Here is a 12160-nt window from a genome sequence, read left to right as displayed (position 1 = left end):
TTGTCGAATGAAGAATACTTGCCACCCTTCCACAACCAAATGAACATCAGAGCTGCCTTGCACACTAGGCAAGGAAACTTCCTGTGAACACACCAGCCAAAGAATAGCCCATACACCGGTATGTCATGCAGGGAATAGTGGTACCAAATATACATTATGAAGTTTGTCTTTGTAGCTCGGTCGTATTTCCATACCCCTTCCTACCAAGCACGGAGCAAATCATCGATCAGAGGCTCCATGTACACACTCATATTGTTACCCGGGTGTCCAGGAATTATCAACAACAAGCATATGTTCTGTCATTGGAAGATGATGCCGGGGGGATGATTGAGGGGGATAACGAAAATGGGCCAACAAGTGTAAGGGGCAGTCGACATTCCATATGGATTGAAGCCATCTGTAGCCAGCGCAACATGTACATTACGAGCCTCGTCGGCTTTCTGACGATGAATCCCGTCGAAATGGGTCCACGATTCAGCATCGGATGGATGTACAAGATTCTGAGGATTGTATCGAGTTTCCATTTTGTGCCATGTCATCTGTTGGATCCTCGGAATCGGCGGAAGGTACCATAGAATTTTCACGAGGACCGCGAGCTGCCTCTTCAGCCCATCACTAGAGTCTACTTCCACGAACCTAGAGGCTTCACACTTTGGACAGTACTTTACTTCCGCATGTTCTTTCCTAAATAAGATGCATCCATTGGGACACGCATGTATCATCTCATATGACATCTTCAGTGTCCGAAGGAGTTTCTTTGCCTCATACAAGTTCTTTGGAAGAATGTGACCTTCCGGAAGCAGACTGCCAATAACTATCAACATAACGTCGAATGTGTCTCGACTAAGGGTAAACTGGGACTTCACTGCCATTAGACGTGCAATGGCATCCAGTTGTGAAACCTTTGTATGCTCGTGAAGGGGTTCCTGTGCTGCAGCCAACATGTCGTAGTATGCCTTCGCGGTTGCCTTTGGCTCCTCCTCCTCCAGTCCTTCGTCGAAGTGTGCCTCATGAAAATCATCTCCTCCAGTCCTTCGTCGAAGTGTGCCTCATGAAAATCATCTAACATATCTACGACCCCGGCATCAGAATCAAGATCATCGATGCGTTGCCTAACAACCTCATCTCTCATACGATTGGATTCACCATGTTAGGTCCACCGGGTATAGTCTCTCGTAAATCCATGATTAGAAAGATGACGTGTCATCTCTTCCCGTGTCTGTCTACGCGTGTTTCCACATCTACTACATGGACACCAGGTGCTTTTTCCTCCTTTGAGCTTTGAAAATGCTCTATTCAAGAATGTCTCGGTCTTCTCAATCTAATCTGCAGTCACGTCACACCCACGATTCAATCTCGTGTACATCCACGGACGGTCATCCATTCTCTATCATGTCAACAAGTTTTATAATATACAATACCCCGAGTGCATCTACACGGTGTCTATAGTTTCTAATAGGTTAAGATAGGTCCTAATCCCACCCGAGGATGCATAGCTGGGGTCGGTTTCCATGCTCTACTTCGATCCGGGTCAGAATTTCGGCAGCACCTCCCCGCTGTTCTCCAAATACACGTCCCGGAAGGGAGATTGTGTATCCGGAGAACAATGGGGACGTGCTGCCGAAATTCTGTCCTAGATCGGAGTAGAGCATGGAAACCGACCCCAGCTACGCAACCTCGAGCTGTCCAAAAAACGTGGACAATTCAAAATAGATACAATTATAGATATGGAACGATCTGCATATTCCTATCCATATTTGTTCTGAACGGGAGACGCCTAACAGGTTTACGTGAACTTCTAGAAACTAATTAAGGAACATTCATATGTAGAATTCCCAAAAACTAATAAAATTACCATACTAAATAAACCAAACAACTAAATTAATTAAACTAAACTATAACTAATCTAATCATATAAACTAACTAAAATAAACTAAACTACCTAAAATAAAATAAATAATTAACTAAAGTAACTAAAAAATTAACTAAGTTAACTAAACTATGTTAACTATTCTAGCCAAACTAATTTACTAATTACAATAAACCAAGTATCAAACTAACTAATTAAAATACACAATTAAACTAATTAACTAAACTAACAAACTAACTAAGGAAACTAATTAAACTAACTAAAAATTTGAAAAATACCTCTGGAGGGGGAGGGGGGCGCCCGCCGGCTCGGCCGTGAGCTCGCCGCCACGGGAGCTCCGGCCGCGGCCTCTCCCAGAGCTCGGCCGCGCCGGCTCGGCACCGGAGGGCCGCACGGCCGGGGGTCGGGGCGGCGCGGCGAAGCTCCGGCAGGAGCTCGGGCCGGAGGTCGGGGCGGCACAGGCCGGCGGCGAGCTCGGGTGGCGGCGGGGTTCGGTGACGGTGCGGATCGGCGGGGCGGGCCGGCGCGGCGGTCGGCGCGGCGGCGGGGCCGGAGGTTGAGGCATGTGGTCGGAGCGGCGGTCGGGCGGTGGCGGTCGGGCGGTGGCAGTCGGAGTGGCGGCCGTGGTCTGGAGTGTGAGTGAGAGAGCGGGTGTGAGTGAGAGAGAGCTGTGGCGGCCGAGAGCTGTGGTGGCCGAGAGCGCTTAAGTGAATCGACCCTTTGCCGTGTGCCAAGATCTGAAACACACGGCAATGGGCCCCTCTGCCGTGTGTCCCCACATCTGGCACACGGCAAATATTTTTTTCAAATTTTAATAAAAAACAATTACTATAAGCTGTAACTACCCAAAATACTTACAAATTAATGTTAGTAAAAATTGTCACTATACTTTACAATGCCTTAATTACTACCCAAACAAAAAACCTATTATTTTATGTGATTGTAAGGTTTATTTAATTAATATCAACAAATACATGGTTTGCAATTAGTTTGTTCAAATATTTTATGTTATTCAACTTTTGCAAATTTTGTACGTACTGTGCTAATCTAACTCAACATTTCATACTCTTTGATTGTATTGGAAAAGAATTATTATTTTATGCAGTTATACCTCAAGTTCAATAAAAATCTGTGATCTTGATTACTTGCAAAAAAAATTTATAATTAGCAAACTGATCAGAAAATTAACCAAATTATGACATCAAACAACCTAAGCTGTGTTTTGCAAATAGAAAAAGTTTCGAAGTTCATCGCCAATTCGTTTGTAATATTGAGTACAAACCTATATGACTCCTCATCAACTCTACGGATCTTCTTTGCAGATGTTTGGATTTATAACAACTGTACGAGAAAACTTGTGTGGAACATTCTAAATTTTTTACCATAGTATCCACACATGAAATAATGACAGCACGACAAATTTCCTGATTTTCAGAATTTGTTTGCTTTTATTAGAATTTTAAAATGATTTGGGGAAACATTATGGAACATGGTTTGTTACCATGACCTTCAAATTTTACTTCTGTTTCAGGCATACATCCTCACATTGAACTCCCTAATATGTCTATCAAATTTATAATCATTATACTCCACTAGGCAAAACACTTCCAGTACAATCATAAGAAATTCGATTACTGACATTAAATGTCTAAATATAGCAAAAATATCGTGAAAATTACCAAAGTTTAGCATGCAGTAACATGTACTGTATACTTATACCAGAAAATTTATGGAGGCAAAATTCAATTATTTTGGAATATCTTTGCCGTGTGCACAAAATAAAGCACACGGAAACTAGAAACCTTGCCGAGTGCTTTATTGAGGCACACGGCAAAGGTGACGGTCGACCAAACGGCGTCACTGGCCGCCATCTTTGCCGTGTGTCTTAGTTTAGGCACACGGTAAAGATGCAACATTTTCCGTGTGCCCTACCTTTTCTGTGGGTCGTTTCGCCTGGCACACGGCAAACCTTTCCTTTGCCGTGTGCCACAACTTTGCCATGTGCCAATTCTCGTCACACACGACAAACCCTGTCTTTGTTGTGTGCCCGATGTTTTACACATGGCAAATGTTTCGGCACACGGCAAACGCATGGTTTCCAGTAGTGTTGCCCGAGGGCCCGGGAAGAGCTAGTACTACATGTCGTTTTGAGGTACCTGATTTTCTAGGGTTTGATCTCATTACTACAGAAAGGATCTTTAATTCTCTACATTTATCCCGGCTAGTATTGGATCCGGAACAAATATAGATATTAGTCCTGGTTCCAATGGTTAGGTGACGAAAAAGCTCTTTAGTCCCGGCTAGAGCCTCCTACTAGGATTAAAATATCTTTAGTTCCGATTGGTGTTACAAATCTAGGACTAAAGGTCCAAAATATTTAGTCCCGATTGAAGGCTCCAACTGGGACTAAAGTACCTTTTTATCCCGATTGATGACACCAATCGAAACTAAAGGGGGCTCCACGTGTTGTTTTAAAAGGGAAGCAGTCCAAATAGTATCACATAGGCTGTGTAGGTGTGGTGGTAAGAAAACTATCTGTGTGGCAAGAGAGGTCATGGGTTTGAATTGTGCTGGGTGTGGTTTAATTTTTTTTTGCATTGCATATGCCTTTTAGTTCCAAGTGTGGTACCCAGAACTAAAGATCCAGGGCTTTGGAACCGAGATGTGTTAATTTGGGGTCGTTTTGGTTCCATTTAGCGGCGAATTGGATTCGATTTGTGTTTTGGTTAGAATAGATTGGTGCGGATGATTCCAATTTTTCGATTCGTGTTCCATTGCTGCATGGTTATTTCGTGAGGCAACCACCTCTTTCTCTCACCTCGTTCTCTCTCCATATCACCAAAAATCTTATATCACTACTACAGAACCTTTTATTAGTCCCGGTTCCCAACTGGCTTTAGTCCCGATTTTTCAACCGGGACTGGCCAGCCGGGACAAATGTACGTACCCCTTTTATCCCGGCACCTATTGAACGGGGATCGATACGATTTTTTGGAATAAAAAAAATCTCATCCGCCACCCCTGCAGCTTCGTCTCGAGCTCCACGTTCTTGACCTCCAACTCCACCTCGACCGCCATAGGGATGCAATCAAATCGAACCGAATCATTCACAAACACGAACACAAATCATTGACAAACACAAGACGAACTCATCTGTAATTTCTCACTGGCTAGGCCAGGTGCGCGGCCGTTCGCCGCTGACTGCGGACGCCGCTCGCCGCGCTAGAGCCACCCGAGACGCCGCACCCCGCGCAGCAGGTCCGCGCCGCCGCCGCTTGCCGTGCAACAGGTCCTCGCCGCTGTCCGCACTTGGCAGCTTGCTGTGAGCGCTGCTCGCTCGCTGCTTCCGATCCGGCCGGCCCCGCCGCTTAGTCCAGCTCCAGCAGCCGCTCGCCTCAAGCGTCGCTCGCCGCTCGCCGCAAGCGCCGCTCGCTCGCGACGCGAGACGAATCTCGCTCCGCTGCCGCATCTCGCCTCGAGCGGCGCTCGCCGCTGGCCGCGAGCGCCGCTCGCTCGCAACGCAAGCCGAACCGCCGCCGTGCCCGAACCCGCCTCCGGGTGCTTCGCCGCCTGCTGCGCGCCGCTCAGTTAAGAGGAGGAAGAGTGGGAGAGGGAAGAAGATAAGATAGAGACGGAAGGATTGGAGGAGAGATCGAGATGAGAGATGAGAGAGATATAGACAGAGCCGCACGCGGAAGAAAGAAAAAAAAACTAGTAAAAGGTTTCGGTCCCGGTGCAAGACTACAACCGGGATAAAAGCACCACTTTTGATCCCGGTTGGTGGCTCCAATCGGGACAAAAGTCCCATGTCCCTCCGCTGGCCCGCTAGCAATTGGACCCGGGATAAAAGCCACATTTTGTCCCGGTCCCAAAGGCAGCCTGGACAAATAACCTAGAACAAAGGCCTGTTCTGTAGTAGTGTATGGCATTGCATGAGATGACCTTGAGTCACCGCTGACGTGTAGCATTGTACCTATCCTTAGGAGCAAAGATATGACATCCAGCATACATCAGCAAGGGTAGCTGTGCTTGGGAGAGGGAGGGAAGCTTACGGCAGTTAGAGTGGCCGCGGAGCTTGCGGTCTCCGCTGGAACCAAGATGGATTTGGCTGTACATATCCACAATGTGGATATAAGAAAAAAATCGAATTTTATCCTTAATCTAATCATACAACCGCGATGGCGCGGGAGGTTCCTCGTTTGAGAACCCTGGAGCTGATGGTCCGCGAGATGACTGCGATTATTAGCAGGGTTGAGGCTTAGATTGGCTAGGAATTCATTTGATTTGCTGTCGTTTTAGCGATGGATCGATTTGCATATTGCACAGTATGAATACCTACCGAGATGTTAATATAGCTAATGGTGTACCAAATAATTAATGTCATTGGTACCACAATGGCGTCATCTCCGGCCGGTTAGGCGTTGACCATGTAAAATTGTAAAAATAGAATCTTTGTACATTTAAAATATTAAATATATATTAATCATAAAACTAATTATAGAATTTGTCTGTAAAATACGAGACGGATCTAATGAGCCTAATCAATTCATCATTAGAGCATGTGTTCTGTAGCAATTACTAAAGCAATTTAGTTTCTAATCATAGTCTAATTAGCCCCATTAGATTCGTCTCGCAATTTACAAGCAAATTATGTAATTTATTTTTTATTTCATCTAGATTTAATACTCCATGCATATAAAATTCCTTTTTGATGTGATAGATTTGAAATGTTGAATTTCGCAACTAAACTAGAGCTATTTACACTACTAGAAAAGAGGCCATCAGTGCACCTCAAAGGTACCAAAACCAAAATAACCCGGTACCAAATAGGGATGGCACCCGCGGGTGCGGGTGCGGGTTTGGCGAAAACCCGCCCGCAGGCAAACCTGCGAGATTTGAAAAAACCCGCCCACGAGCAAACCCGCGGGTGCATTTCTGCACCCGCACCCGCGGATTTCGGGCGGGTTTCGGATGCCCGTGGGTCTAGCAACAGATATAATAAAAATACACAAATTCATCAATTTAAACAGTCAAATAACACATTTCTATAAGTAATAAGAACAAATTAGCAACAAATCCATAATGTCAAAGTAATAAGGATAAACTAACAATAAATTCATAAGTTTATGTGCTCATTTTGTAGTTAGGATAGTTGGGATGGACCTTAACTAAGTAGGTTTGGCTGTGGTTTTTTTGTTTCCGTACCGGTGCGGGTCCACCCGCGGCTGGAATCTCAAACCCGCACCCGCACCCGCAATATGCGGGTGCGGGTGCGGGTCCACCCATGGGTGGAATATCGAACCCGCACCTGTCGGGTCTAAAATCCGCAGGTGGAATTGCCATTCCTAATACCAAAATTTCTTTTGAGGTGCATGGAAAGATTCAGGGATCCTTAAGTACCGGGTGGTAACACCACCCGGTATCAAAGGCTAGACATTAGTACCGCGTAGTGTTACCACCCTGTACTAATGGATCCTTTCACATTAGTACCGGGTAGTTTTCACCCGGTACCTATATCTAGCCTTTGGTACTGGGTGGTGTCTACCACCCTGTACTAAAAGTGCTTCACAGGTTACTTCAAAAGTAAAATATCTTCCCCTCAGTCACAACTCGTAGATGAGGTGGTAAAGAAGATACATGTGAGACAAGAGGTCACGGATTCGAATCCTAGCCATTACAATGTGCCCCTATTTTATTTTTATGCAATGCAAAGATACCCAAAGGTACTGGATCATTTAACTGGTATTAATGGCTAGAGCCATTAGTCTCGGATGCCTAGTACCGGTGTTAAGAATCGGTACCTAACGCCCTCCGTGACGAAAGATATCCAAAGATATCAAATTATTTAACTGATATTAATAACTAGAGTCATTAGCCTCGGATGCCTAGTACCGATTGTAACCTAAAGACCCTCCGTGACTAGGGGCGGAGACAAGGGGGCGGGCAGAGGCCTGGCCTCCCATATTGATCCCGTAGCACCATTATAGCACTATTATTAAAAATAGAATTTACCCTAACAGCAGTATGCGGCAAGACTATGGGCCCCCTACTTGCTCCCATGATTAAATTCCGGCTCCGCCCCTGTCCGTGACGCCTTTTTCCAGTAGTGATATGGTACCTACTCTACTGCTTACGGGGGTCAGTCACTATCCACGTAGTCCCCGGTCACGGAGACACAAGCATCAATGCATCGTCCTCGATCGCGTCGCATCACATGGGCTGTCATTGTGATGGTGTTCAGATCAGACGGCCGGGCTGTGTTTGGTTTGGGTGTAAATTTTTTTAGTGTTTTTATTACTAATTTAGAGTATTTAATGAAGTCTAATTATAAAACCACCTTCACAATCCTCGTGTAAATTGCGAGACGAATCTAATAAGGCCTTTGACCGCGTGATTAGAGAACGGTCACTATAGCATCGCTGTAGCAAATGATCAATTAATTACTGTCATTAGATTCGTCATAAAAAATTATACCCATCTCTGAAAATATTTTATAAATAGACTTTATTTAGTACTTCATGTATGCGAGATTTTTTTCTCGGAAAACATGCACTTAAAATTCACTGTACTAACCAAAGACACCGTGGCTTGGAATTCACGGGCACTGGGCACAACACTAGCGCCAGGGCTTGATCAGGATCGGTACGGCGGTCGGCGGTGCGGTGGCGTGCGCGCGTGATACTACACTAGACGGCGCGTCTTGTATCTTTTTTGAATTATGGTACAGTAGTTAGACGGCACCTGGTAGCCTGGTTTCTACACACCCATGATTGCTATAAAAGCAAATAAAAAATCACGAAGGTAGCTCCGATTAAAGATATCATTAAGCACATAACCTATTGTTAAACACATATCCTCCTGCTTGTCAAACTATTGGACATCATCTCTACTAAACCATAATACTTTAATCGTCGCTCATGGAACAGGTCAATTAAAGTATATCATAAGTTTTATGCACATGTGTATGTAGGCCAATGTCACGAGGGGTATGGGATTTAAGAAGATTTTAATTAGTGCAGGGTGTTATACGGTAGTAAAAGAATTTTAAATATTTTTTTTACCGATTTATGCTGTTTCTAAGCTCTGAAAAGTAGTTCTCTGATGTGCTTTGTCACAAAAATTTTGCAAATAACGATTTTAATTATTATTATGGCTTGTTATTCGTGGCAGAAAATAGGATAACCTCTGATGTGGATGAAACAATGGTAGTTGGGTATTTTGAGTACGGGAAAATGAACCCTTGTGTAGCACCTCTTTTATTTTTTACAAGGGTATTTTTTGCATTATGACAAGGTTTTGACTGGTAATTACTTCATTAATATATATTGTTTTATGTGAATTTGATAACATCAATTTTGTGTCAAAATGAGATAATGAATAAGTTAATAGTACTCCATTTATTTTTATTTAAATGCCGTATTAGGTTTGTTCTAAGTCAAATTTGACCGAATTTATATAATGACATTTTGAAAACCAAATTAATTTTATTTTATCCAGCATCAAATATATATTGATATTGCGTATTTATGTTGGATAGTATAGTTGTTCCTATAATTTCTTATAGATTTGGTCATTGGCTAATTTTGACTTAGGACAAACTTAATACAAAATGTAAATAAAAATAAGGGAGCAGTTGAAGTTGTTTAAAGGAAAGCAAACAAACAAGTTCTAACATTAGCATAAACCCCATAGAACTTGGCAATTTCTCTCTTAACAGTACCCCAATATGTCTTCAATTGCTTGACTGTCATCATGTGGACATGTCACTACTACAAAAATGCTGATTTGTCCCGGTTGGGAAACCTCTGTTGTCCCGGTTTCCCAACCGGGAACGCCAAGCCGGGACAAAAGGGGGTGCCCTTTTGTCCCGGGTCTGGCAACCGGGACAAAAAGCACCCTTTGTCGCGGTTGGTAACACCAACCGGGACAAAAGGTGCTGCCGGCGCCACGTGCCTGGCGCACCCTTTTGTCCCGGTTGGTGTTACCAACCGCGGCAAAAGGTCCATTTTTTTCTGTTCCTCTTTTCTCAATTGTTTTTCTATTTCGATTATACTTTTACATTTCAATTAAATTTATGTATTGGAATTCAGTGTGTAAGATCTCCACTAATATATACATATATATAGTTACTTATATAATATTTGTCCTAGATAGTTTCCATATATAAACATATATATATATATACACATATATATTATTGGAGGGCTTAAATATATAATACATACATACTCATAAATAGAAATATAATACATACACACACATATATATTTACATAGGTATATTTGTTTTTAATTATATATATACATGTATATTATCATATTTGCTGCGATTGTCAATATTAGATAGTCCATCATAGTAGAATTCGCCTTTTGGATCGAGGACTTGCTCAACAATAAATCCGGACAATTGTTCTTGAATCGCCATAATCTTTTCCTCCGGTATGAGTTTATCGCGCATCTCCTCGACCTATGGAAAAAGGGGATAATTAATTTCGACTAATTAAAATACGAGTTCAAATATTAACAAATTTTTTACTTACTTCCTCCTCCCAATCTGTCCAGGCCCTTGGAGGACCTACTAGACCATGGATGTTCTCGCACACATAGTATGCGCATAAATTAGTGCCTTGTTTCTGCCTCATACACTTTAAGAGAGAAGAAATTATCAGGTATTTACATGAATATATAATAAAACTAATGAATCGTGCAACGAATCATCCAAGTGCGTACCGCAAATCTGTCTTGATCTTCAATTCCTTGTCAAATTTGCCTGGATGATTTTTAGCGAATTATTTCCAAATCCTGTGCATGATTAGAACAATTATAGTCAAGTAACAAAGTGATTCAAATTATCAGTCATCGACGGAGTAGTGGTAGAATTACTTTTTCATCATGTTAAGAAGATTTCCGTATTGTTCTGGATTTCTCCTCAATTAGTCCATAACCACGAGTAGGCTCTTCTCGAGAATTATGACAATTAGGACCCAGTGTTCACTGCAAGATTATACGGAGGCAGTTCTTGGTAGTTAAGGTTTAAACAATTCGATTACAGAATAGAAAGAGTTAGACGGAAGGAATCACTCACGCAAAGTTGTAAGGAAACAATATCATTTGCTTGTTGTGATGAACGCTTATGTACTTGAACAAGTTTTGGATAGCTCATCGGAAGTGTCGCGTAGAATCCTCCAATTACAAGTAATTGGGTCGATGAATCCGAGGTGAGAGTATCCCTTTCTCCTGCAAGTTTGTATCTCCATTCTACATGATACCGAATAAATCAAGGGATCAGTATGTTGAGATCATGCAAAACAATACGTAAGGAGAGTAAAATACTTACAGAACCCACAAGCCAACCATAGAGATGTCGAGGTCCTCCTGATAGAATAGTTGGTAAATTTCTTCTCAGTTTATCCATATAATGGCCTCCCCCCGTAAGAAATCGTCATCTTTAATCTTTGCGCCCTGCATGAAGATGCAATCGGCCATCGCACGCATGTAGTGTTGGTGCAGCTTATACATTTGCATTGGAAGCACGGACACTACTTCGGGGGGGGGGGGTACAAGAGATTTGCCCAGCTCATACGTCCATTTGACGACCACATCGGCCTTTGGAATATCTTCTCCCCCTGCAATCTGAGCCGCCGTCAGGTTTGATTCTTTAAAAAATGTAACAAAGTCTTGTTGTTGCGTCGTCTGTCCTCTGTCCCACTACGAGAGGCTCTATTGATTGTTTCTTTTGGGCTCCGAGTTGTGGAACGTCGGACGACGACGACTTTGATTGTCTCTTATTTTTCTCAGTAGTTTTGATAATTGTGCATTCGTAGTCTGAAGGGGGATCTCTCGGAATGAATTTTCTCTTATTTGCTTCGCACATTCCCTTAAAAAATTACAAATCTACCAGATTTTTCACTTTCTCGGGCTCCGGCTTCGGCTTCGGCTTGAAGTGCTCTTTAACTCTTTCTTGAGTTATCCGATCGCATTCTTCAAGGCTCATGTCCCAGGGTTTAATAGGAGCCTCCTTGGTTTTCTTCTTCTTTTCCTTCTTCTTTGGAGGCTCCTTAGCCGGTGCAGCTACCTTCTTTGCCAGCGGCTGTTTCTGCTTCTTTGCCGGCAGTGGAGGGGGTGACCATGGAGGCGACGGTGACGCTTGAGTGTTCATCGGCGCATAAGATGATGGTGATGGAGAATGTGCCAGTGAACCTTGCTGAGACAGTGCTGCCCTTGGGGGGTTTTGCGGAGATGATGGCCTTTGAGAGGCATGCTGTGATGCCGGTCTTGGTGTTCGATCATC

Source organism: Panicum virgatum, chromosome 4N (assembly GCF_016808335.1).
Source record: "Panicum virgatum strain AP13 chromosome 4N, P.virgatum_v5, whole genome shotgun sequence".
Taxonomy (NCBI): Eukaryota; Viridiplantae; Streptophyta; class Magnoliopsida; order Poales; family Poaceae; genus Panicum; species Panicum virgatum.
This window is presented reverse-complemented; position numbering follows the sequence as displayed.